General features: G+C 43.5%; 1 long non-coding RNA gene across 1 annotated transcript in view; it reads left to right on the forward strand.

Annotated features, from left to right (window-relative positions):
• Positions 1 to 5,235, forward strand: part of LOC144238390 (uncharacterized) — a 13,739-nt gene extending 8,504 nt beyond the window's left edge. The window contains exons 2-3 of the long non-coding RNA XR_013337101.1: positions 2,812 to 2,987; positions 4,846 to 5,235. This is a non-coding gene — a long non-coding RNA (uncharacterized LOC144238390). The remainder of the gene's footprint in view (positions 1 to 2,811; positions 2,988 to 4,845) is intronic.
• The last annotated feature ends 22,196 nt before the right edge of the window (positions 5,236 to 27,431 follow it).

The raw sequence follows: 27,431 nt of genomic DNA on the forward strand, positions 1-27,431 counted from the left end.
AAAAATGTAGGGCGCCTGGGTGGCTCAGTTGGTTAAGCACCCAACTTCTGCTCAGGTCATGATCTTGTGGTTCGTGTGTTCAAGCCCCGCGTTGGGCTCTGTGCTGACAGCTCAGAGCCTGGAGCCTGTTTCGGATTCTGTGTCTTCCTCTTTCTCTGCCCCCCCACCCCCCCACTCATGCTCTGTCTCTCTCTCTCAAATATAAATAAACATTTAAAAAATTTAAAAATGCATCCTGAATCCCACCCATTTCCACCCAGCATTCGGATTCAGGCATTTCAGAGATTCTGATTGATGGATCCCTGGAATTTACATTTTGAGAGATTTTCAGGGGATTCCAATGTTCAGACAGGTCTCAGAATGTCAGAATTAGCAGTAAGAACATTGACCCTGGGGGGTTAGGGACTGAGGGTGAGCATGCAGTCGGGCCTCAGGGGTCAGTTCAAGGATGTAGACTCTCTCCTCCGGGAAATTACAGAATTACACAACAGGGGGCGGTGCATCGGCCAGCCTGCGGAGAGCACGCATATCTGTGCTGGTGTCTTTACACCTGAGAAAGCTTAGTGCAGAGGGGGTTTGCCCAAGGTCACAACTGCAGGAAAGGGTGGGACTGGGAAGTGGGCCCAGGTGTCTCTTGTCTGCCACTAACCTCGGCAGAGTGACTTTAGGAAGGAGGAACGTGCCACTTGCTGTGGATACTTCACTGCGCACTTGAGAAGCCTGTGTTGTGGGGTTAGAAGGGGAGGAAGCTTAAACACTGTGGCCGGTGTTCTTTCTAGATTTTCCCAGTCAACAGCAAGAACTATGTTCCTTTGGCTTCTGCAATGGATACTTGGGGCGGCAATGCATTAGGCCTTAAGTTAAAGCAGCAATTAAAATATTATACAAAGCATTCCTTTGTTTATAACATATTAATTTATTATGAGGTAGTTTACTTTCTTCTATGTTGAGTTTAATGAGTGTCTTTCAGAAAAACTGTAAACGGCGTGCTTGCAGAGAGGAGGCAATGTTGCTTTTTTAATAAACAATGTACCTGTCACCAGATGTTATGAAGATTGATTACTAATGCATTTTTAATGCAGATAATTTATTAGATAATAGGGTTTTTCCCCTCTAAGTTTCCAGTAGGAGGAAATCACTGAGTTTTTCCATTTTAAATTAAAGGCTTTCTACAATTGGTTTTTCAATAAGCCTTAAAATGGATGATCAAATTCAATTATGTAACAAACACACTTAGGATGAAGCCCACTGCTGACGCTTTGTATGACTGCTCATACTTTTATGTCTAAATTCCAACAAACCTTGAGAGCAAGCACTGAAAATGACCCATGCCCTAACCAAGGTGTCGAGTAGAGCAGAATTAGTATCTAGGAAGCGCTCCACAAATGTTTGCTGGAAGAATGAATGTCATATGCCGTTGTTTTATTGGAAACACTAAGTCAAAGGTTTCCCCTGCTAAGTACACTTGTCGTGAGCTTGTTTATCAGTGATGGATTGCCCTATAGGATTTCTACTTCTCTCTTCCAGTGGCCAGGAAGAGGGCAAAGTGTCGAGGTGAACTTGGACTCACGTCTCTGTGCTCAGCACACATGGCCTACTCCTTTGGGTTAAGAATGAATGAGCCCAGGGGCACTTGGGTAGCTCAGTCAGTCGAGTGTCCGACTTTGGCTTGGGTCATGGTCTCACCGCGGTTCCTGGGTTCCGCCCCGCATCGGGCTCTCTATTGTCAGCATGAAGCCCCATTCGNTGACAATTCTTAAACTTTCATAACTGATGGCAAAGAAATGTAAGCCTAGGAAGAATTGTCTCTGGGAGACATAGCCCAGTGGGACCTACAGAGAGAAAAACATTTCCTTGAATTCTTTTGTTTTATCTTAAAAATGGGGATGCTTGGGTGGCTCAGTCAGTTAAGCAACTGACTTCGGCTCAGGTCAGGATCTCATAGTTAGTGGGTACGAACCCTGTGTTGCACTCTGTGCAGACAGCTCAGAGCCTGGAGCCTGCTCCGGATTCTCTGTGTCCCTCTCTGCCCCTCCCCTGCTCATCCTCTGTCTCTCAAGAATAAATAAATGTTAAAAAAAAAAAAATGCATGCAAGTTTGCACTGTAAACCATAATGGACCTATTTGTTTTAATAAAATAAAACAAAGTAAGCAAACCAGAAGCTTCCTGAACATATTTAGTTAATATTGAATTGAGTATAATTTCTGGAAAAGTAGCCTGAGTTGAAAAGAGCTGACATTGAATATCAGATGCAGAACCCACTTAATGGTCTGCTCTGACTTGGTTCACAGTTATTTTGAAAATGTAGACGCCCATAAAAATGACGACTGCATCTTCTGCTTGCCAAGCTACAGCTGGGTAATCATCAACGACAGATGCCCGGAATGTAGCCCACAGCTGGCATGATGCCACATTGTCAGCCATAGCTTATCTAACCTTGGTGAGTGTCCCTTACTGAGGGGTTAAGTCATTCATGTCACGTTATGATTGTTTGTGTTAACTTGCCTAGACTGTAGTACCCAGATGTTTTTTGTTTTTAGAGAGATAGTGTGTGTGTTCAAGTGGGGGAGAGGGACAGAAGGAGAGAGAGAGAGAGAGAGAGAGAGAATCTTAAGCAGGTTCCACATTCAGCGTGAAGCCTGTTGTGGGGCTCCACCCACAACCCTGCGATTGTGACCTGAGCCAAAATCAGGCATCAGATGCTCACCGACTGAGCCACCCAGGCGCCCTCCCAGATGTTTCTTCAAACATCCTTCTAGATGTTTCTGGGAAGTCATTTTTAATAAGAGATTAATGTTTAAATCCATAGATTCCATGACGCAAATGGATGGGTCTCATGCAATTAGTTGAAGGCCTTCTCCCTGGTGGAAGAGGGAATTCTACCAGGAAACTACCTTCAGATGCCAACTGTGGCTCTCCCCTGGGTCTCCAGCCTGCCTGCCTGCCTGCCCGACAGAGTTGGGACATGCCAACCTCCACAACTGAGTGAGTGAATTCCTTACAAATGAATGGGTCTCTCTCTCTCTCTCTCCCTCCACCCACCAACACACACACACACACACACACACACACACACACACCCTATGGATTTTAGTTCCCTGGAGAACCCTGGCTCATACAGGTCATGTGGTGGGCTGAAAGGGTAACTGATTGATTGGTCATCAAGGGAATAGTCATCAAAGAATTTTTTCAGAGAGGAAAAATGACCGACCATGCTATTCTCACTAATGCTGGAATGTCCAATTTATGTATGTGAACTAAGTCACAAAAGCCTTATCACCTCCCTCATGATGAACTCCTCGTCAAACTTTCAAACCACATCCTCATCACAGCTTTGCCTTGGAGAACATGCTTGAGCGAAATGGTTCTAGATGACCTACGAAGAAAGCCAGTGAATAAACACGGAGTTTAATTTAATGAGGCCAGTTTTTAACCTTTTATAAAGATTAAGATTTTGTTTTCACTTCAAGGGGAAAAGCTATCAGTTCACCCCAGAGTTCCTAAATTCTGATCTACACCTTCTAGCGTGACAACCATCTGGGTTTGCCTGGGACTGGGGTTTTCTAGAATATGGCACGTTTCATGCCGGAAACCGGAGAGTCCCATGCAAACTGAGACTTAATAAGTTTACCTCTCTCCGTAGTACACCATGCTTTCACAACCTTTTGCTTTTCATTACAAACCAGTCTGAAATAATAAGTCTCCAAGGCAACAGTATTTGCTCTTTCTTGGTCATCCCGTTGAATGGGGAAAGAAATTGACAAGGCAGGCAGTTGCTTGAGGAGGTCTTCGCATAAGGTACAGTAGCTGCTGGCCTTCGGGATGCATCAGGGCACGCCAACACTTTTACTGCTCAAATTAGTCCCAGGCTCTCATATTCCCTTACTTTTTTTTTTTTTTTTTTCTGATTGACAAAGCATTCACGATGTCTTACTTTTTTTGGTGACTATGTAATAAGAACTAGAAAGGACTAAGTTTCTCAGGTCGCATAACTATGAGGTCTCACGCACTCTGAGAAATCAGATGAGCCAGACTCTGCTCCCCGGTGAGCAGCTCCAGCGCTCTGTTCCAGGCACATTTGCATAATCCATTGCCTTCCCAGGATGTTTCCCCAGACATTAATAATCTCACCCAGTTGCCTGCCAGTGCAACAGAACCAGATTACCCCCCTCCCCACTTCCGTTTCCGCATCCCACAGTGTTTATTCCAGCCTCGCAGAAAACACAATGTATTCTCCAGGACAGAAAAGCGAGATTCTTCCCATTTTGTTTGCATATGGTGTCACGACACCTTTTGAGGGCAAAATGTCAAAGTTTTCCTTAAATTCTTGGTAAAATCAGCGTCCCTGAAGATGTGTGATAGACTTAAGGAATTTAGGGTAGTCTTCAAGGACAACGGCAGTTGCTCTCACTCTGTTACCCTCAAGGTGAGTGACAGGATGAAAAAAAATATATTTTTTGAGCTAGGATTCAAAAATGACTATATTTGTGGCTAAGATTTATGAAGTGAGTGATTTAGGTGTAGTACTTCAGTGGGCGCAGCTAATTAAAGGGCTAAAGGCTAGAGAAACACGAGAGGATTAACTAGCTGTTGGTCTCCGTGAATGTAACAAAGATTTCAAATAGGCCTGATTGCAACCAAAGGAATGAATTGACTGTGTAGACTCTAGGCTACAGGGTCCTTGTTTACACATCTTTATATGCCCCTCAGCTCCTCACCCAGTGCCCTGTACAAGGAGGTGATCAATAATTACAGTTGACGTACTGCCATCAGCTTTAATTTGTACAAATTAATGAAAAGAAAGATGAGGTCTATTGTCACGGTTCTTTTGTGCATGCTGTAGGTCCCTGGGAGAATGAAGCTACTATTGGAGTCAACACCCCGGACGTGTCTCAAAGAACACCAAAGTTATCTGTCTGTCCAGGTTGTTCTTTTACAAAATGAAACCATAGTAAAGAGTCATTTAATTAGCAAAATGTAAAGAAGAAAAACTTGGCTGGTGAAGATGGAGAATAACAACCTGGAAGACATCATCGGGGAGGGATATCAAGCCAGGGAAATATCTGTAAGAGGAAGGTGATACATTTCCACCATCAAGGCAAGGCTGGGTTGCCGATAGAACCTGGTAGTAAAGGAAGAAGAAGGAATCTGTTATAAAACCAATATTTTAAGCACTGATATTAGTCAGTTATTATGGTATGGGAGGGAGAGATTGGGAGACAATTTAGGAAATGCCGATAGAAGGCTTCAAATACTTGGAAATATTCTATTTAGCTGAGTCTTGACTGTTTTGATAGTATTATTAGTTAAATTAAAAATATAATAAATATATATAAATTATGGTATTTATTATATGTACACTTTGTGATATATTTGTACTTCTAGAGTATTTTAAGACCCCACACTGAAATACCCATTCACACATGAATTAATTGTTTTTATCCACAATATATTGTGAATATACGTTATGTAAGAGGCACTGGGCTGCTTGTTTGGAAAATAGTCATTGTCTTTGAGGGGCTCAACACCTAGTGACAGAATTCTTGTCACTAAGAGTCTGGACTCTGCTTGGTAATGTGGAGTTTTCTTAGGATGTAATAGCATCTGAATGTATGCATGGTATGTGGTTCCTAGAATTAAATTTTGGCACAGACCAGAGTTTTCCTTTATCCACTGTGATCACTGGGATGCCTAGTGTTGCCTAGCATACAGCAGGTGCTTAATGATACTTACCGAAGGGAGGGACAATGGGGCCAGAGGGTGGGCGGCACCCCTGTTAGAACTCACAGAAGTTCTAGGCATTGGTGAGATGTCCCTATAGGCCCGTGTTCCCTGGGAACCTGGAGTTCCTTCTGGCCTGTGCGCTTTCTCCTTGCCTTCTTGTTTCCCACTCTTGACACCAGCAAGAGCCACTTTCTCCCCTCACAGCTCTCTGGGGCCAATCATGCCTGCGGAAAGGACAGTGACCTTCTTCTGAGAGACCTAGAAACATGGAGCCTTTTCCGCTCCTCCTCTCTGTCCTCATGCAATATTTTCTTCTCAAAATCCTCTGCTGTACTCCGTACTCCCCTGCCCGTAATTTTGCTCTGTGTGCACAGACTCCTCTTTCCTTTCTGAGGTCACTGTAGCTAATAGACAAACTTAGCAATCAGCCAAAGTGCAAATGTCTGACAAATACCAGGTATGGGTTTCCTTTCAACAGTTCCCTGAGCCCAAACATGAACTTGGACTTCTAGGTTCATTTTTGAATTCATTGAATTCAAATACTCAAAATGGTTTTGAGTTCTGTTGCTGGATTAGGAAAGGGACATCTGCTTCCTTTGTAAAGGGGCCCAGCGACTAAATTGGTATTACATTACACACATTAGATTGCAGGTTAGGTCACATGTCCTTGAATCAGTCTGGCGGTGACGTAATTCTGATATGAAACAGTGTTAGAAATGCTGAAGCTTTTCCAGCTATTTGGAAAATATGTTTATGATCCCGTGGGCTTTTGGAGTTCAAGTTCCCGTTAGCTTGTTTTTACTTGTATCTGTAGTCAAGTAAGGAATAACTTAAGAAAGAAATGTAGAGAGCATGATTTTATCCCTAAAGAGCTACACTGTGCCTCAGAAAGGGACTGTTGTAAATAGCTTCATTTTAGGGTCCTGGACCCAATTTCCAATGTGAGGTGAGGGTCCCCCTATGCACAACACCAAGCAGTTCTTGGACATCAGCAGAGTGGGCAAGAATTCATCTCAATTCTGATAATACCTACCCACAGATACCATTGGATTCTGCAGGTTAAGGGATCAGTTCTTCAAAGATTCCCCCCATTTAGGGTGCCTGAGTGGCTCAGTCAGTTGAGAATCCAATTTCTGCTCAAGTCATGATCTCATAGTTTGTGGGTTCAAACCCCACATCGGACTCTTTGGTGACAGCTCAGAACCTGAAGCCTGCTTCAGATTCTGTGTCTCCCTCTCTCTCTGACCCTCCCCTGCTAGCTTTCTCTCTCTCTCTCAAAAATAAATAATAAACATCAAAATAAAAGATTCTCCCCATTGACCCCCCCCCACTTGAGATGCCATCACAAGCCCAGCTGTTACCTGTGCTTCTGACCAACCTGTTACAGATTGGAGGTTCCAATGATGTCCTTCTTACACTTGATCAATTTGTCAGCGTGACTCACAGAACTCCAGGAAACACTTAACTGCATTTACCAGTTTATTAAAGGATATATAGTAAAGGATGTGAATCAACAGATGAAGAGATGCACAGGGAGAGGGATGGGGAAAGGACAGGAAGTTCCTTGCTCTCTGCAGGGCACCACTATCCCCACATCTCCAAGTGTTCACCAACCTGAAAACTCGTCAAACCCATCATTTTGGGGTTTTATGGAGGCTTCATTACATGGTCAAGATTGACTAAGTCATTGACCATTGGTGATTGATTCAATCCCCAGACCCTCTCCTCTCCCTGGAAAGTTCCAACCCTCTAATCACATGGTTGGTCCCCTTGTTAACCAGCCCCCATGCTTAGATGGGGTCCAGAAGTCATCTTGCTAACATAAGACACCTCTATTACTCTGAACGCTTAGGAAATTCCAAAGGTTTGGGGAGCCATAAGCCAAGAACTGTAGAGAAGACCAAATATATGTCTTATAAGTCACAATATCCAAGGCTAAGTTTATTTGACCTGTTCTAAGCACTTGGCTTATTTGAGAACACATTTCAACACTTAAAAATCCTTTCCTTTCCTTCTTTCTTGAATGAATAGCCATTTGTCTCTCTTTTTCAAATGGTGAAATTGGCAGGACACATTTATTTTTGTGTGAAATCCAGTTGCTCTTCTGATGGGCCATACCATCTGCTGCCTTCGGGAACAGAACTTTCCACGGCACGTGCACTGAAACATCACTGTTGTTTTTTCTTTTTTAGTAATTTTATTACCATAGTGGGTGTTTTCTTAAGTAAACAACTCAAATATTTATTGAGTTCTGGCACATAGTAGTGCCAGATGCTATTAAAAGGGGTTTTATATATTTTAATTTCAATTTTGATATATATATGTATTTTTAAATGCTTATTTATTTTTGAGAGAGAGTACGTGCACACATTGAGGAAGGGGCAGAGAGTTGGCTGGTATAGATGATCCTCTAACAGCAGAGAGCCCAATTTGGGCTTGATTGAATCCACAACCGTGAGCTGAAGTCAGGCGCTCAACTGCCACCCCAGATGTCCCTTGATATATACATTAAATATATACATATATTTAATCTTCAAAAACATCCTGTAATGTATTATTTACCTTGGTTGACAGAGAATGAAACAAACTCAGAGAGTTGGATTAACTTGCCCAAAGTCACGTTGCTATTAAGTGCCCAAACTGGTATTCAAGTCTAATCTCTGAATTCACAGGCTCTGTTCATTCTTCATCACGCTGGTGCAAAATCAACTGCTTCCTCATTCATTTGGCTGAGTTCCGGGTCTGATCTCCAGACAACTCAGTCCTCAGTCATGCAATTCAGGCAAGTTAGGGAAACACAGGCTATGATCATTTGAGGAGAAGAGCTAGCAATATTTGAGCCTTTATATTTTCCAGGCACTATGCTATGCACCTCTGTATATTTTATTTTTTTTTAATTTTTTTAAAATTTATTATTTCTAGGAGAGAGAGAGAGAGAGAGAGAGAGAGACAGCATGAGCAGAGGAGGGTGAGAGAGAAAGGGAGTCACAGACTGAAACAGGCTCCAGGCTCTGAGCTGGCAGTCAGCCCAGAGCCCGACGTGGAGCTCGAACCCACGAACCGCGGGATCATGACCTGAGCGAAAGTCGGATGCTTAACCGACTAAGCCACCCAGGCGCCCCATTTTCATAATTCAGTGGCTCACGTGCAGGAGGGATGGGGAAAAAGAAAAATAATAAAAGAAGTTCCCAGAAACATGAAGACAAACTTTTAACTGTTGGTATATTGGGAACAAAAACTTTTAAACCATTTCCTCTGCATTTCTGAATGGGAGTCATTGCAGGCAGGGGCGCCATTCTAAGAATGAAGTTCAGCCTTGTCTAGTTGGTATCAAAGCACAGCCCTAAAACACAGTGTGACTCTGGGGATATGCATCAGAGACCTGGTAGTGATCTTCAAACAAGAACCCATTGCTGTTTGAAAATACTCATTTTCTTCCTGACCACTTTCAGTGAAGTTAAAAGCATCAAACTCATGCAAAAGCTTTTATGAAAATGAATGCATCAAACAAATGGATCTTTAAAATAATCCAAGAGTTGATGCACACTAATAATATTAGCCTCAATTATATTTAGCCTTTTTCAAATAAAGCCCTTGCAAATAGATAAGGGAAGACAGCTTCCATTTCCGCTTCTCTCCCCACCAAAACCTCCCTTTACGCAGAATGACTCATGGCTTAGTCTGCGGCCCAAAAGCAAGTCAAGAGATCGACAAAAGAACAGAAGGAAGATGGTGCCCTCTCCTCTTTTCCTCCTTAAGTGCTAACACAAAGGTCTCCCCAGAGAGGCTGAAATTGGCCAGTATGTTGAATTCTCTCTATCTGGGAAATTTCATTCTTTTATATTATTGTCGTCCTCTCTCCCAGATGCCATTCAATTAAATAAAAAATAAATGTTAGCACCATTAAGAGGCTGAGATAACTCCATGGCGCATACTAATTCACCCTCGTTTGTCTACAGTGTGTTTTCAAATGCCAAGCCCAGCTCATTTCGTTCCTGGATTTCGGGAAACACTATTTATAACATAAGTTATATTGGAGACTTTCTATAAGTGATAATGAACCTTGCAGTGTTTATACAGGAGCCTATGTCTTAGTAAATCACAGCCTCCCCCCTGCATACCATTAGCATTATCAAGCCAGCCTCGAATACCTGCAGATTGGGTGGGAGAAAGAAAAAACAGCTTGCAGATGCCTGATAGCTAACCACCGAGGCTTCATCGTGTTGTTTTCTTTTCTCCCAGAATGAATCACTTGTCAGAGGAAATTATGTTGATAACTTTCATGCAGTTACCTTGATAACAAATTAACAACCTAGCGACTGCATGCTTTAATTTGTAGTGATGCAAGTCCACTTCCCTACCACTCTTCATATTCATCTGAGTAACACCAGCTTGCATCATTGAGCAGAAACAATAGGGAGGCCTCTCTCACCCATCTGGAAGCTGACACTTTTATTTCCCTGATTTCCATTTCAGTTCCAATCTTGAGATGGTTGGTGGCAGTGTCTCAGAGCAGTTTATAACATTACTACTGATTACGGCATCATGACTCCCCATTGATTAAATGTGGTTTACCTGGCGTCATCAGAGGTGGGTCAGGAGGCAAATAGAAATTGTAACCGCTAACAAATGGTCCGCCTATAGCTACCCATCTGGGAAGGCAAAGATAGGATACAGAGTAGCAATTTAAGTCCTACAGACAGGGCTAAACTATTCATTTTCTTTTTCCTTTTTTTTTTTAAGTTTATTTAGTCATTTTGAGGGGGAGGGGAGGCACAGAGAGAAAGGGAATGAGTGAGAACCCCAACATGGAGCTCGAACTCACGAACTGTGAGATCACGACCTTAGCCGAAACCAAGAGTCAGATGCTCAGCCAACTGAGCCACCCAGCCGCCCCTAGCCTATTCAGTCCCTAAAATGAATTAGCAGTCAGTTCAGCAAAACAACTGGTTTGATGAATTTTAAAATTGGCATCAGCGGATCTAATTAACTGAGTCTGCAAATCACCAAGCTTATTCTTATGTAACCACGAACTCAAGAATTTTTTTTTCAGTGATGTCTTTATCATTTCGGTGTTATGTACAAATCAAACGACAAAACGACACTTACTTTGACAATTGTAAACTCACTTAACAGCTTGGCAAGTGAAATCCTGTCTTCTCAGTAGTTGTACTCATAAATCTGCAGTCAGCACTCACGCAGTAATTGTGTATCTATAAAACCAAACTGTACTATCCAGAATATTCCTAGTTAACAGTTAAACTCCATCCCTCAGCCCCGCCTCCCTGCCGCCGGGACTCCATGATACAGGATGAAGGCAAGGCTATTGAAAAAACATTTTTAGACTCTTAACATACTTGAGAAACCTCATAGCAGGAAATGTTATTTGGGGCAATTTAATGTCACATTAGCCAACTTGGAGGGGAGAGAAGGCTTTTGCCTTTATTTTTGTCTCTTAATTTTGTGGAGTTTGGTCCTTTGTGGGGAAAAAGTCAACAAAGCCTGGCACATACCTAGTGCATTAACATATTGAGTCAAACTAAGTTATACTTTAAGGACACACGGAAAATAGTTCACAGACTAAGGAGCTGGTTCAGTTCCTGGAAAATGATTTATTGTAAATTTCTGGGGCAGTCCTCTTGGGGATGAGGGTGGGAATGAGCAAGGACAGACAATGAGACCAAAAATGTCCAAGAATTCAATTACCTGAAGTAAAAAATAGAGCATTTATGATCATTTGGGTTAAGAAGCAGGACTGAGGTTTATCTTCATATATTAATCACAAAGTGTTTGACTAAGATAAGAAACATGACACTGTTTAAGTTGTTAAAATTAAACATCTTGGGGCGCTTGGGTGGCTCAGTCTTTTAAGTGTCCGATTTCGGCTCAGGTTATGATCTCATGGTCTGTGAGTTCGAGCTCCGCATTGGGCTCTGTGCTGTCAGTTCAGAGCCTGGAGCTTGCTTTGGATTCTGTGTCTCCCTCTCTCTCTCTCTGCCCCTCCCTCACTCGCACTCTGCCTCTCTCTGTCTCTCAAAAAAATGAATAAAACGTTAAAAAATTAAACAGCTTATTTTATTTTATTTTATTTTTGAGAGAGAGCATGTGCATACAAGCAGGGGAGGGGTGGGGGGAGAGAGAGAGGGGAGAGAGAGAGAGAATCTTAAGCAGGCTCCATACCCAGCTCAGAGCTCCACGCAGGGCTAGATCTCACGACCTTGAGATCATGACCTGAAGTAAAATCAAGAGTTGGACGCTTAATTGATGGAGCCACCCAGGGGCCCCATTTTAAATCATTCATAGTAATTTTTTAAATGTTTTATTTATCTCTGAGAGAGAGAGAGAGAGAGCGTGAGCAGGGGAAGGTCAGAGAGAGAGGGAGACACAGAATCTGAAACAGGCTCCAGGTTCCGAGCTAGCTGCCAGCACAGAGCCCAACGCGGGGCTGGAACCCATGCACCGTGAGATCATGACCTGAGCCGAAGTCAGATGCTTAACCGACTGAGCCACCCAGGCGCCCCTAAATTATTCATTATAAATAAATACTTCATATGTCCTAATTATATGTGATTCTTAAATAGTCATTCAGGCAAAGCCACCTGGACTTCCACTAGCATATATTTTGTTGGTCTATTTCAACTACTGAATGTCCCTGAAACACAGCAATAGGATTTCTGAAGTCTTCTGAAATCCAAACTTGCCTCTCTTTCCATCCATGGGTATTAATTAAATATTATCTTAATAATTCTAATCTAGTCCAGGATTGGAGTGGAACGGAGCTCAGCACAAGTGCTTTAGGTTGATTTCCACGGAGTTTGGGCTCCAGAGTACTTAGTGAGTCTTCAGGAACAGAGGAGGGATTTTTCAAGGCCAATTGCCCAGTAACCCCTTCACTGTCATTGTAAGAAGTTCCTTGGTTACCCAGGATTACCACAGACCATCTGCTTCTCAGTTATTCCCACATATTAATGCTGAAGTAATTCCACCAAACAGGCTTATTTATCATTGTTTCATAACCTGCATTAAATTTCTCAAGTCATTGCCAGGCCCTCAGAGTACCTGTCTTGTCTCTACTGCCTGCCCCATTGAGGCAAATGTATTCGCTGCTCTCCTTGCCTCTTTCCTGCCTCTTTCTGAACCATGCTTCTATTCTAGCTGTCTCTACCTCCTATTGAAATAGTACGTCTTTTCTGACAGCCCTTAAAAATTTATATCCAACCCCTACCACTTCAAGCAAAGAGGTTAGGGCATCTAAAGAGAGGAAGTCTGGGTCAGAACCGATCATCTCAATTAATTCGATGATTATTGCCTGACACATAAAATAACATGAATTCCTCTGCTCTTTCTAATGAGCTGCTTCTGTAAGACAGCAGCTTTTTTTAATATGTTTTTTATTTTTTTATTTATTTCTGGAAGAGAGAGAGAGACAGACAGCGTGAGCAGGGGAGGGTCAGAGAGAGTGGGAGTCACAGACTCCGAAACAGGCTCCAGGCTCTGAGATGGCAGTCAGCACAGAGCCCCACGTGGGGCTCGAACCCACGAACCACAAGATCATGACCTAAGCAAAAGTCGGACGCTTAACCGACTAAGCCACCCAGGTGACCCTCCTCTGCTCTTTCTTACCTGGTCTCATGGACTGGATGAGGTTAAGTGAAGTGTTTTAATTCTGCAAACTACACTTTATCCATGTGTTGACCAGAAACTACACATCGTTGTCACTCATAACAGCAGATGGCACTTTTTTCCTCATTTGGAGGCAAAGTGAGGTGTCCATAGTTAATATCTAAAATCAAATCCAGGATTATGGTCAGAATAACATTGTGTTCTCACTGAACAAAACTTAATTTTTTTATACAGACACTTTTTTTAAAGTTAATTTATTTATTTTGAGAGAGAGAGAGAGAGAGTGAGTGAGCAGAAGAGGGAAGAAAGAAGGGGAGAGAGAATTCCATACAGGATCTGCACTGTCAGCACAGAGCCCGATGTGGAGCTCAAGGTCACGACTGTGAGATCAACGGACTGAGCTACCCAGGCGCTCCAAAACATAATTTTTTTAAATAATAAAAATGAATGCGTTGACTCAGTAGCAACCATACTTCAAACTTAGTGCCAGGGAATGTACTAAATGGTCAGGAAATGTTAGCACTATAATTACTTTGCATTTATTGATTAATTTTATCTTCGAACTATGCTACGATATAGATTCAATATCATCCCATTTAGCAGGTATATTAGTTTTGTAAAAATTTAAAAATGATTTTATATTTAAAATAATGTAAATTAGTTTAAGTTTTTACTAACATTAATTTTAACGTTATAAAATTATGTTTTAATTATTTTTATTTTGACTTTTATTTTTTTATAGTTTATTTATTTTTGAGACAGAGAGAGACAGAGCACAAGTGGGGGAGGGGTAGAGAAAGAGAGGGAGACACAGAATCTGAAACAGGCTCCAGGCTCTGAGGTGTCAGCACAGAGCCTGATAGGGGCTTGAACTCACGAACTGTGAGATCATGACCTGAGCTGAAGTCGGACACTTGGCCGATTGAGCCACCCAGGTGCCTCTGTTTTACTTATTTTTAAATTGAAATATAATTGAGATACAGTATTATATTAATTTAAGGTGCACAACACATTGACTTACCATTTATATACCTTACAAAATGCTCACCATAATGAGTGTGGTCACCATCTGTCACCACACAAAGTTACTACAATATTTTTGACTATATTTCCTATGTTGAACTTTTTGTTCCTATGGCTTATTTTTTTTTTTTATAACTGAAAGTTTGTACCTTTTTCTAAAATTTTTTAAATGTTTTTTATTTATTATTGAGACAGAGAGAAACAGAGCATGAGTGAGGGAGGGGCAGAGAGAGAGGGAGACACAGAATCCGAAACAGGCTCCAGGCTCTGAGCTGGCAGCACAGAGCCTGATGTAGGGCTTGAACTCTTGAACTGTAGATCATGACCTGAGCCAAAGTCAGACACTTAACCGACTGAGCCACCCAGGTGCCCCAACCAATGACTGGAATCTTATTTTGTGATTGAGGACTTTGTTTTATGCTTTGTGAACAAGGTGGGTTTTCTGAGTATTACTTTGAATCACGCAGCTGTGTTGTTAAAGAAGACGTGGAGACTGAGTCAACCCAAGGACACAACACATTTTTGTCATTACCTCTTTCTCATAAAATGAATGTGTACATATATATGCATATGTGGTTAATTGAGGCTGTTGGTAGGTTAACTCCAATTTGAGGGTTTTTGTACTATCTAAAAATACAGATTGTGTTGAGATTTGGTTCTACATCTGGTTGCATATTTTTCTTGATGACATTTTCTTTTGCCAACAAAACATTCCCATATTCTCTGGAAATGACCAGCCTGTAGCGGTAGTAACAAGGAGCCACCAAAATTTAAACTGCTTATTGAAAGAAAGAGAGAGCATTCTAAATCTACTTAATCAACCAACCACTGACCCCAGCAGATGTGCTTCTGAAAGCCCACTCATTAGCTCAGCCATTTGTGTTGGAACTGGTGGGCTTGCTCCAGAGACCAGGTCTCAGAAAGTGGGCCCATCGCCAAGTCTCACATGAACAGCTATGTTTCTCCAGCTGACGTCACCCAACTCCTACCTCTGACAGCCCCCCAATTGCTGAAGTCCATGCTTCTCGAACACTCTACATCAGATCAGTTACCTACTTTTCTCAGACACTGCGCCTATGTAGCCTAACTGTCCCTTATTTAAGGAAGTAATTCTTCGGTTTTGTGATTTGGTGGTGGTGTTTGTTTATTTAAAATTTGACATGTTATTGCCTCCTAATAACACTAAATTATTGACTTGTCTCAAGGCCATCGGGCTCTCCTTTATGTCTCTTTGTGGTAGACCATGTGAAACAAATGACAACTTGAACTTCTTAACTCCTTTTTTCCAATGGTCTTCTTTCTTTCTTTTTTTTTTTTTTAATATTTTTATTTATTTCTAGGAGAGAGAGAGAAAGAGAGACAGCGAGAGCAGGGGAGGGTCAGAGAGAGAGGGAGTCACAGACTGAAACAGGCTCCAGGCTCCGAGCTGGCAGTCAGCACAGAGCCCGACGCGGGGCTCGAACCCACGAACCGCGAGATCATGACCTAAGCGAAAGTCGGACACTTAACCGACTAAGCCACCCAGGCGCCCCTCCAATGGTCTTCTTTCTTGATTGGTCATCTCAAGCATAAGGCATAAGTCAATGATTTCTCTTCCTTGGGGCATTGCATGGGATCAGAGCACTAAGTTCCAATTTCCACATAGTGGCAGTTTAGAGGTTCAGAGAAGCCTCTCCCAGTCCAGCACACCTAAAACTGCTGTATCAAAACTCAATCTCTCACATCTTTTATAATGCAAGGTTAAGCCGGGAGAAGTAAAAGAATTTCTCAGGGTCTTTCTAGAAACATCGTGAAAGTACAAATCCAAAAGAGAGAGGTAGTGCTGGAGTCTGTGTTTGCCCTGGGGGTATGTGATAAAACCTGGTGCCTATTTCCTGGGTTTTAATGGGACCCATGTACAGGGACGATAGACAAAGCGTGAGTCCTAAACAGGGAAAGGTGGTCAAGTCAGAGTTCTTGCATAAATCTAAAGTAGAAGAAATTTTCCCTGCTGCTGAACATGTTATAGACACATACTGGAGATACATCTTGTCTCATGCTTGGCTTTCAGTGAATTGGAAAAAATTTCCACTTATAATTTCTTTTTTTAATGTTTATTTTTGAGAGAGAAAAAGAGACAGAGCACAAGTGGGGGAGGGGCAAAGAGAGGGAGTCACAGAATCCAAAGTAGGCTCCAGGCTCTGAGCTGTGAGCACAGAGTCCAGCGTGGGAACTCGAGCCATGTGAGATCATGACCTGAGCCAAAGTTGGATGCTCAACTGATTGAGACACCCAGGCGCCCCTCCACTAATAACTTCTAACCACATGCCTGCTATTACAAGGGTTTGGAAGCAAATTCGTTCTGCCTGGTTGGTGGTGGCCCCAGGAGGCTGGCAGATACAAATGCAAATACTCTCTAGAGAAACCATTTCAACTACAGCCTCAAAAAATTCCCAGAGATAGACTTCCAAGAATATGAGTTCATAATTTTAAAAAAATTAAGCAAGAACAATCCATCACAATCAAAAGTCAGCAGTAAAGGGGAGCCTGGGTGGCTCAGTCGGTTAAGCGTCTGACTTCAGCTGAGGTCATGATCTCACAGTTTGTGGGTTCGAGCCCCGTGTCAGGCTCTGTGCTGACAGCTAGCTCAGAGCCTGGAGCCTGCTTCAGATTCTGTATCTCCCTCTCTCTCTGACCCACCCCTGCTCACACACTCTCTCTCTCTCTCTCTCTCTCTCTCACACACACACACACACACACACACACACACACAAATTTAAAAAAAACATTAAAAAAATTAAAAAGTTAGCGTTAAAACCCAGAGCACAGAATTAGATTTACAAAGCCAATAGACATGAAAATAATTAGAGACAGAATGTGAGGACTATGTATTTGATGTTTTAATACAAGAAAGTACTGAGATTATAATGAAGAAACAAAAGATCAAAATTTACAAGGGAGATTTGGAAAGAACCAAAGAGAACTTCCTGATAAGAAAAACTATAATAACCGGAAGGCAGGGACACCACCCTCAAAGGAGGTGTTGAGGGTTCCTCTCTACCTGAGACAATGATGAAATAGGAAAATCAGGAAATTTATACAAAAGGAAAGGTTCAGCCTCTTTTAGCTTCTAAGGCGACGTGTTATTTCACTCCTGCCTTCTAGTCTGGCTTTTGAACTACCTGAGAGAAAAGACAAAGTAAGATGACACATGGGAGCCATTCCATCACCACTTTACTGATGAGGTGATTCTGGAGAATGTGGCTTTAGTCTGTGAGCAAGTTGATCTCCTAATTCAGAACTTCAAAACAAGGCAGATTTTAACACCACTCGGTGGGGCTAGGATAGAAAAGAGCCCATACTCTTGGAGCACTGCCAAGAGAGGAGTGGAAGACGCTGTAGAAAAAATGTCTTCCTCCAAAGCCACCAAGGTATGTCATACCACCTGCCCTGAGGCACCGTGAATGCTAAGGTGATGAAAGGCAGACCATGTGCTAAGGATATTCCATCTTCAAGAAAGGAAGCTTTAAGAGTGAAGGAAGAACATTCAGCCCTAGGATCCATTCAAGGTGTGGTCATTCCCCATCTGGAAGGAGTTAGCTGGCTCTTGGGAGAGACCCACTCCCACCCTCCCACTTCCTGTCTCCCAATACCAACCAATGTCTTTTAGGCGCCCTCTGGGATTTCCTGTGCAGTGCAGATTTTGCTCTCAGAACTCTCTGGAAGTAGCTAGAAAGATGCATTAATAAACTCAAAGCCAAGTCTACTCTGAACCCCAGGCTGAAAATGCAATCCTTCCATTTCCGTTCTAAATTAGCATCAGCCATGTAGTCCCATTCAGCTCATTCTGGTGTCTCCAACTCAGACATTCTGAAGTGAAGTTCAAGGGCAACATTACTAACAAAGTACAATAATACAGTACAACTACACAGAAACCCCGATTTTGACTCCAAACCTTCTCCTGTTATAAACTTCCTTGCAGAATATTTGAGTCCAAAGATTAAATTCCCCTGCAGGCTGAAGTTCAAACACACAGGAATTAACATCTGAAAGTCACTTCTGTTTTCTTTGTGAGTTAAAAGTGGAAAGATATTACAGTCCCCTCATTCCTCAATTTTTTTATTCTGGCTGCTCAAGCCGGAGGGTTGTTACTGTGCTGGTGAGTGGTTTTCAAACCTTTCGTCTCTGTGTCCCTTTAACAATTGTTGAGAACACCACAGTGCTCGTCAAGCTTATTATATTAGAAAGCAAAACCAAGCCATTTAAAACTACCTATGAATTCGTTTAAACATAACAAATTAAACCCATTACGATTTGACACAGCTAACATATATTTATTAAAAAGAATTCTATTTTCCAAAACAAAACTTATAGTAAAAAAGAGTGACATTTTTTTTTACATGTTTGCAAATATTTTTTAGTGCTTGGTTTAATAGGAGACATCTGGGTTCTTACATCCACTTCTGCATTCAATCTGTTGCAATATGTTCTTTGGGCTGAAAAATCTGGGGAAGCTCCAGCCTGATACAAGACACGCAGTTTGAAAAGAGAGGTGTATTTTTCGCACCTGTCTCAGATAATTGTGGATTCCTTTCTTTGGTATTACACTAATACTTGCTAAGTGCTAGTTTCTTAAAGGTTAGTTTCAGTGTGGAATCTGAAACTCTACCTTTGCACTTTTCAGACTTTGTTACATTAAAATCCATTGGAGTATCTTGAATTTTGAAAGGGTCTTTTACCCTTGTGTAATTTTGTTAAAATCATATTTTGGTCATTTGGAAAATATTGGTTCATTGAATTAGCCAGATCTCCTGAATGTTGGCATGTTTCATTATTCAATATCGAAAAATTATATTTGCGGGGTGCCTGGCTGCCTCAGTCGAAGGAGCATGGGACTCTTGATCTCCAGGTTGAGAGTTCAAGCCCCGTGTTGGGTGTAGAGGTGACTTAAAATAAATAAATAGCTTTTAAAAATCCACATTTGTTAATATTACCACCATCTCATCAGAGAGATCATTAAGTTGTAGGAAGCTGTCAAACTCATGGTGGTGGATCCCCATTTAAAAAAATTCTTAGTTTTGCGAATAGCTTTAACTTTTATCATTAGTGACAGTTCTTAATCAGCTCTTTCCAAACTTGAACTGAGAATTGGCTCTTTGCTCATTTTTGAGCCAATAGTTGCCAAATACCCAAGCATGAATAACCAGAATAGTTCCTTTCAATAAAAAAGATGTTCATTAAAAAAAAAAAAAGTCTAGTTCAGTTCAGTTTTGAATCCAAACAATCACACATGTGCTTGTTCTCGAGACGACCTTCATATTTTGGTCCCCGGCAAAAGAATCCTATGTGGCTTTTCCATTTTGTCACATAGAATATTAAAAGGATGTGTACTCGAGGGATGGGATTTAATAAAATGAATAAGCTTTACAGTTTTGCCAAGGACGTTCTTTTTTTGGGGGGGGGGTTATTTATTTATTTTGAGAGAGAAGAGAGAGGGAGAGAGAAAGAGACAGCGTGCTAGCAGGGGAGGGGCAGAGAGAAAGGAGAGAGAGAATCCCAAGCAGGCTCTGCACTGAAAGTGGAGAGCACGGGGTTCAAACTCACAAACCATGAGATCACGACCCGACCCGAAACCAAGAGTTGGACACTTAACTGTGTAAGGTGCCCCTTACCAAGAACAGTCTTAAGGGAACGTGGATGTAAAGCGTCTTTATTGAGTGTGGGGGTAGTAGAACATTCTGGACTGCTAGCACAGTTGGGTGCCCTGCCTGCTAAGGGGCCAGCAGTCTGTGTACCCTTACTTTTGCCCCAATGATGCATACGCCAACAACTGACAAAAGCAAATCCCATCTTATCCTTATTAAGAAAATAAATTTGAGAAAAAAAAATTGAGAATCATTTTGACCTGGAAGACACCCAAAAAGGGCTGTGGACCATTCCTTGAGGTCTGCGCTTCGGGGACATACCTGGGCTCTCTCTACCTATCTGGAGTGGGCATCGTTGTTCTAAAGCTTCAGAAAAGCAGTGAAAATGAAAGTCCCCGAGTGCCTTTCTTTTGAAAACCTTTAAAGAGTTCATAGGACACGCACAGGTATCACAGCCCTGACCGCACAGCCACCAAACTGAGAAAAGAGACCGATCCTTGACTCCTAGGGCAGCTCTTCCCAGTAAAACCAGGTTTCTAGAATGCAGAAAAGTAGTTTGCCACAGGACCAGCGAGATGCATTTGGGGAGCTTCCATCTTCCCTGGACTTATGCTAGTTGTCTGAAATCCTTGCGATTTGAACTTAAATTTGATGGGAGCAAAACCCTGCTGGCAAGGGCATTTACCACATCTAGAAAGAAATCCACACACGCGCATCTGCGCTGTTGTAAGAGTGGTATCTGAGGCACTGCCGCTTCCTTGCAGAGGTTAGAGATTTGCAGTGACTGTAAACCCCATCACCAGGGGCTGACTCTCCTGCTTTCGCCACCCCGTCGATCCCTAACTTCCTGATCTGCATTTCCCGTGTGCCTTGCCTGCTGGAGCCTGGCACTAACAATTTAAATCTAGAATGGCACTCAGTGCTCTGTCGTGCAAACGAAATTCTCTAGCACCGAGACTTAAAAACAGCAAATGGGTTCTGCATTCTGTTGTCCAGGACGCTCTTATCTCTATGGTGGGATCACTGCCTTGGCTGTACCTACTGAGGTGAGCCGGCACTTGTGTGGGTCAAGGACAAGCTGTGCCCCCTCACCTGCTCACGGCTCACACCTTCGCTGAGGCTGCAGGGCCAGCACGGGCTTGCAGAGTTCCCACACAGGCGTCTGTGTGAATCATGTCTGGTTGAGGGACCCTCGCCATCACCACTGGAGGCCTCATGGCCTTTTTTTTTTTTTTTTTTTTTTTGGTAGCTGTGGTTTCCTGTGCTTTCCCTAGCTGAGGCCTGTGGACCTCATCAACTTTTGGCCTTGCACAAGTGCCCCTGCCTGTCTATGGACAAAGCTGGCATAAGCTACGGTCACGGACCAAGTTCAAGTACTATGTAGCCTGAGGCACAAAGATTGCCCAGCCTGCAGTACTTAAAAATCCAGCACCACAATAGTGTTAACCATTGTGTAGAAGCCTCTACAAACTTCTGAGGTCAAAACATCTGCTTGTGGGGCGCCTGGGTGGCTTAGCCCGACTTTGGCTCAGGTCATGATCTCACAGTTTGTGGGTTCAAGCCCCGAGTCGGGCTCTGTGCTGACAGCTCAGAGCCTGGAGTCTGCTTCAGATTCTGTGCCTCCCTGTCTCTCTGCCCCTCCCCCTCTCATGCTCTGTCACTGTCTCTCAAAAATAAATAAACATTGAAAAAAACCCACCTGCTTGTGTGCTACAATCAGAGGTTCAAAGACACTTCTTGGGCTCTATCATTCTACACTTTACTCCTTCAAAATCCTAGTCTGTATCTTTCTCCTAAGACAATCGACTTATTGTGCCAGATATTGTTACAGTTGAGGTTATAGTTCCCCAACTACAAGCCCTCATGCCTTTGGCCACAGGAGCTGGGGCTACTTCCAGAAGACGTACGGTGTCTAGGAGCAGAGATCAGTGTGCTCTGCACAGGAGGAATGGAAGAGAAAGGAAGGGGAGAGAAGAGAAGATCATGTCCACACACATGTCTCCTTCCACACTAAACCATCATGTTAAGATGCTCCATTTCCATTGAGGGGAAAGTCAGGGACAGAGAAGCCTGGGGTGTTTCACTAATGGGGTGAAAAACACCAAAAAAGGGGTGAAAGTATTACCTTTCACACATCTTGGCTCCACTTCTTACTCACTGTTTGTTGTTACTTTAATTTCTATAAGCTACAGTTTTTTCTTTTTTTTTTTAAGCTTTTTATTTATTTTGAAAGAGAGAGATAGTGCACACATGCATTGGAGAGGAACAGAGAGGGAGGGAGGGAGAGAGAGAATCTGAAGCAGGCTCCATGCTGTCAGTGCAGAACCCAGCATGGGGCTCAAACCCACGAACCTCGAGATCATGACCTGACCCTACATCAAGAGTTGGATGCTTAACCGACTGAGCCACCCAAGTACCCCAGTTTTCTGATTTTTAAACTGGAGATAGTAATATCTACAAGGAATGATCATCACATGGATTATAGATAATGTGTGTAAAGCTAGTATAGACATACACATTTGGCCAAGAGGGGAGAGAAATATGCACAACATATTATGATATAAGACCAAGTGGGTAAAAAGTGCTACAATAAAGGAGAAATCAAATGCTCTAAAGACCCAAATGAAGTGAAATTGAATTCTAACTCGAGCTTGGTGGGTGGAGAATTTCAGGAGAGGGATGGCTGTGGAGTTGAGTTTTAAGATTTTATGAGAGTCCCCAGCATTCATTTCATTTGATGAGCACATCGTCTTGATCATCTACCTTCTTGGGGACCCTGGGAGAGCATAGATATCAATGCACACAATGAGATTCCTGGACCTGTGTCCCTGGACGGAGACATATCACATACACCTGCACAGCACACAGGAAACCAGGACGCGGGAGAGACAAGTCTGGGAACACTCATCTGAGATGCTTTCCTAGAAGCTTGAAGGGTGATTGATAAAAAGAGACAGGAGAATGGGAGCAGTGTTTGGAAACAAGGTTATTTAAGATCTCTGCACAAGAAAGTAAAGCAGTTAATGTGATCAGAATAAAGAAGGCTTAGTGGAGCAGACTCTTTCCGAGAGGTTTGCTCCGAGGGAAATACACGAGTTGGGTTGAAGAATTCACAGAGGGATCAGAGGGTACAAGGAAGCATGGGGGGTTTTAGGAACAAGCCATTCCCTAGATCTGGGGAGCCATGTCCTTCCTGTCAGGATATTCCCTTTTATATCCAAGATATAAGATCATAGTTTAATTGCAAATGTTAAGTCCGTTTAGAAAGTCTGCCAATAATGCAAGACCCATTTTGCTTATGGTTAGAAAGAGACTGTGACGTGACGTTCCAATGATGCCTCACTGATGTTTGAGTACGAACATGTTTTCAAGTAGGTATGCTGAAGTTGGAAAATCAGTTCTTATTTTGTAATCCACAATTATGTCCATTTTGTGAGTGTTTCCGTTCATGTAGAGAAGTTCAATGAAAGGAATAAGTAATTTCCTGGCCTACTTAATGGATGGAAATACAGTTAATGGCCTCCAACATCTCGGCTTTAGTCAGGTTTCTTGTCTGAAGGAAAGTAAATGGCATGGTCTCAGCTCTGCGGACTGTGGACGGGGGTCTGTGCCGTACACAATTAAGCCGGGGGCCGGAGATGTGCCCTTGGAGTGAAGAGAGTCCCAGCACAGCAGGAGGAGGCTCTCTACTCAGCTCGGCAGGCTCCTGCGCAGAGAACCTGCACCATTTAACAGCCATGTCAGTTTATGGACCATCGTAAACTTAAGTCTCACTGAAGCATGAATAAATAAATGAGCATCTTGAAAGTACATAACAGGAAAAGGAAGCGGAGAATAGCTGCGGGGTCAAAAGAGTGCTCTAAAGTGCAGTGGTTTGGATAATGCAAATGTTGAATCAGAGCTTCCCCTGCCCAGGTGAGCCCCTAAAAATAATAAGAGCTCTGCACAGGACATGGATTCCACAAACCCACTGGCAACTGGGGAGCAGGGAATTGGGAATGATTTCTGCCCCTCCTTTTTAGAATTCCCTCTTGCCATGAAAAGGGGAAATTTACAGAGGATTGACTTGGGGTGTAGATTTCCTCCTTCGGTCTCAGAATAGAGCAAGGCCAAGGGCTCCCGCGATGCCTGGTCTTGTGCTACTGGCCTCACTGAGCTTCTCAAGAATCTACTCCCAATAGATTCTTGGGTGGGATTGTAAATCAGCTAAACCAGATTCAGTGCATTTCATTCCCCCGAAGTGGCATAGGCCTGGGAGAGATTCCATTACTCAGCTCCATTGCCGGCACCTCCAAATTGGCCCTGTGTGTTTTTGTAAGGATGACACTGGAGCTACTTAGACCCTTTCTCTCACACTGAGGGGGACAGTAAGTTTCTGTGTAGTGTTCTAAACGCTACCTGATTAACGTGATAGGGTTGTAGCAACTCCCATGGGTGCCCTATTGAAGCCCAGAGTACTAGAAAATGCACATTTTTCTCTTTTTTATTAAAGGATGCATTGGAAACATGTTCATCATAACCCTGATTTGATTGCAGATCGGTCTGTTTAATTAATTACCCTCTCTTCATCCCTATTTCTCCGTTCTGCCTCGTGAACTGCCATCCCCCCATCAAATGGCAGACATTCTGCCCTAGGACAGGAGACAAGTGGATAGGAATTTGTCTAATGGGGGGTCTGGGACAGCAGCATTTCCATACACCGATTTTTGCTCACTTGAGAAATTATACTGTGAAGCCAATTGGCAATTAAAGTAACCACACAATCCTGTAGATGACATCGCCTTCTGGTTACTTCCGTCATGCAGACATGCAGCCAGAGCTCCCAGGAAGACAACCGTCAGTTTGGTCCAATTCTTCCCTTATTGGCAAATTCTTCCCAGGTGATTTGGGGTTAGGTAATGGCAGGAATGGATCCCCTCCCCCCAAACAGAGCGGAGCTTGTGCAGACCTTCCTTCCACAAAGCACCGGGCAGGGGAGGGCCGTAGGGGCTGCTGTCAGGACTGATGGCCGTGCCAGCACAGCTAGGTGGCGGGAGCTCCCTGTGCTACATGGGTCAACAGGTGCAATCAGGAAGGGCTTCCAGCAGGAGGCGTGGGACGTGATAGTGCAGCGCCCCGATCCTGCAAATCCTCGTCTTCCTGGGTGCCTTTGCGGGAGGCAGCACCGCTGGCTCACCTTGCCCTGCGGGCAGAGGGCCAGCCTGACAGACGGCGAGGCGGGCCGGCAGCTGCCCAGAGATGGAGACCGTTTCTGGAGAGTTTCACGGGGGACAGGGCAGGCTGCCCGGCTTCAGCGAGCTGAACTGTAATTCAATCTGAGCTCCTCTGCAGAGGCTGGAGGAGGCGCAGCTAGAGTAGCTTGTCACTAACCAAACATGTTAATAAAGAGGCTGGACGCGTTCTGATTCAGCGTTTTGACCTTGCTTAATTCCAAGAGGTGGCAGGCACTGCACTGAAAGATCTGCCCGTCATCATGATTCTTCTCGTCTCCATCGGGGATGCGGCGCCTGACCTGCGGCTGGGTGGCGGCTGGGCCCGAAGGAATAGGGTCAGTGTGAATTAAAGCGTATTTCGGAGCAGGCTGCACGTCCGAGTGGATAACGGAGACGGAGTACCCGCATCACTTCTGCGCAGGTGCCGTCCGGGGAGAGGGCGCGCAGCGCAGGCCGAGACGAGGTGCGCGTCTTCCAGGCTGAGCTCTCGTCTGTATCGCAGGCCAGGCGCGGAGAAGGAGATGGAAGTTGACGTGCCTCTCTCAGATCCAGCCGTTGCTGTCAGGTTTGGTTTCTGTCGCCGCGGAGAGTTGTACCAGACTCCGAGCAGAACCCAGCCTCTCTCTGTGACCTTTCGTTGCTCATCTGGCTTTGGAAAAACAGACTCCAGCCTCCTCCACTTCACTCCTTCGCTTGCCCTGAATCACTGATTTGGAATGTGGGGGCCCTTGGTCTCCGGGGCCTCCGCCAAAAGTCAGAGAGAGTTTCCTTCTAACATTGGATTATGTGTTTCCTCCCTGAGCAGGGCACTGGGGGAATATGGTTAGGGAAATGTGCCTTAGGGATTCACTTCACATTAAAAAATATTTACTAGGCACTTAACACATATGCAAGAGGGTAGCAGTGGCTGAGATAGATATGGGAGATGTATATTAATTAACTGAATAATGAATTAGACAAGTATCTATTAAACACCTACTATGGGTCAGGCACTGTGCTGAGTATTGAGGATACAGCCATTAAAAAAGATCAAAATTCTTAGTGGGAGGAGTCTTGAAATAAACAAAAGAAATAGGTCAAGTAACAAGAGCCTGGTGGGTGAGACTGGACTCTCCAGCCAACTTCATGGAGCTCAAACCCTGGATCCACCACTTAATTGTGTGATGTTGGGCAAGCCACTTAATTCCTCTGCACCTCTGTTTTCTCATCTGTGAATTGGAATCACTAGGAGACCCACCTTGCATTGCTGCTGGGAGGGTTATATAAGATGATGTTTGTAAAACGCTTAGAACAAGAGTAAGCCCACATAGAGTGAACCTTCCAGAAGGCTTTGTTATTATGGTTTCTGTGTTGGATGGCAGTGAATATTCAAGACAGAATGGATCTGGAAGGGACAGGGAGGCAAAGGGAGGGTTACTTTTCACACTGGACCCTTAGGGAAGGTCTCGGCGACAGGGAATGCTAGAGCAAAGATCAGAGGAGGTGAGAGAGGGAAGCGGGAGGCCACCTGGGAGAGGAGTGTGCCAGGTGGAGACAGCTGCCAGGGCAAAGGTCCTTACTCCCTGGGAATCAGGATTATTAAAAAGAAAACCAGCCAGAGGCCAATTTCGCTGCAGTGAGCAAACGGGCGTGTGATGGTGCAGGGGGTGGTGGAGATGGGTCCCCTAGGGCTCTGTAGGTCACTGTAAAGACAAATATATGGAAGGACCCCCTGACCTCAATAAACAGATCTCTCTCTTGGCCAAGGTGACTGCCTCAAGGCAGTTGTCGACAACAGTTATGGGGTTTTGTGTTTGGAGTCTTGGGAATGTAATTAAAAATTGCTCCTCCCTACATTTAATATTTGGTTTACTATTCTGTGATAGATGAGATTCAGTTCTTGAGTTTCTTACTGTGTCTCTTCCGTGTGTGTGTGTGTGTGTGCGTGCGTGTGTGTGTGTGAACACACAATAATTTTACATCAATAAGGGAAAAAGAAATGGAAAAAAGTGACCCATGATCTTGTCACCTTAGAAAAATAACTGTCTTGATCTTAGCACATTTTATACTGGAAACTTTTAAATAAAATGGCGATCATGATACCTCCTCGCAAAGTTGCTGATAATGGGACAAATAGCATTTGACTATGAAGCGGGGGTAGGTCCTGGTACGCATGCCCTTCTCGGAATCTTCATCTACAGAGCCTGGTGACCCTCATGTGAAAAGAAGGGCAAGGTCAACAG

This window comes from Crocuta crocuta, unplaced genomic scaffold (assembly GCF_008692635.1).
Source record: "Crocuta crocuta isolate KB4526 unplaced genomic scaffold, BGI_CrCroc_1.0 scaffold51, whole genome shotgun sequence".
Taxonomy (NCBI): domain Eukaryota; kingdom Metazoa; phylum Chordata; class Mammalia; order Carnivora; family Hyaenidae; genus Crocuta; species Crocuta crocuta.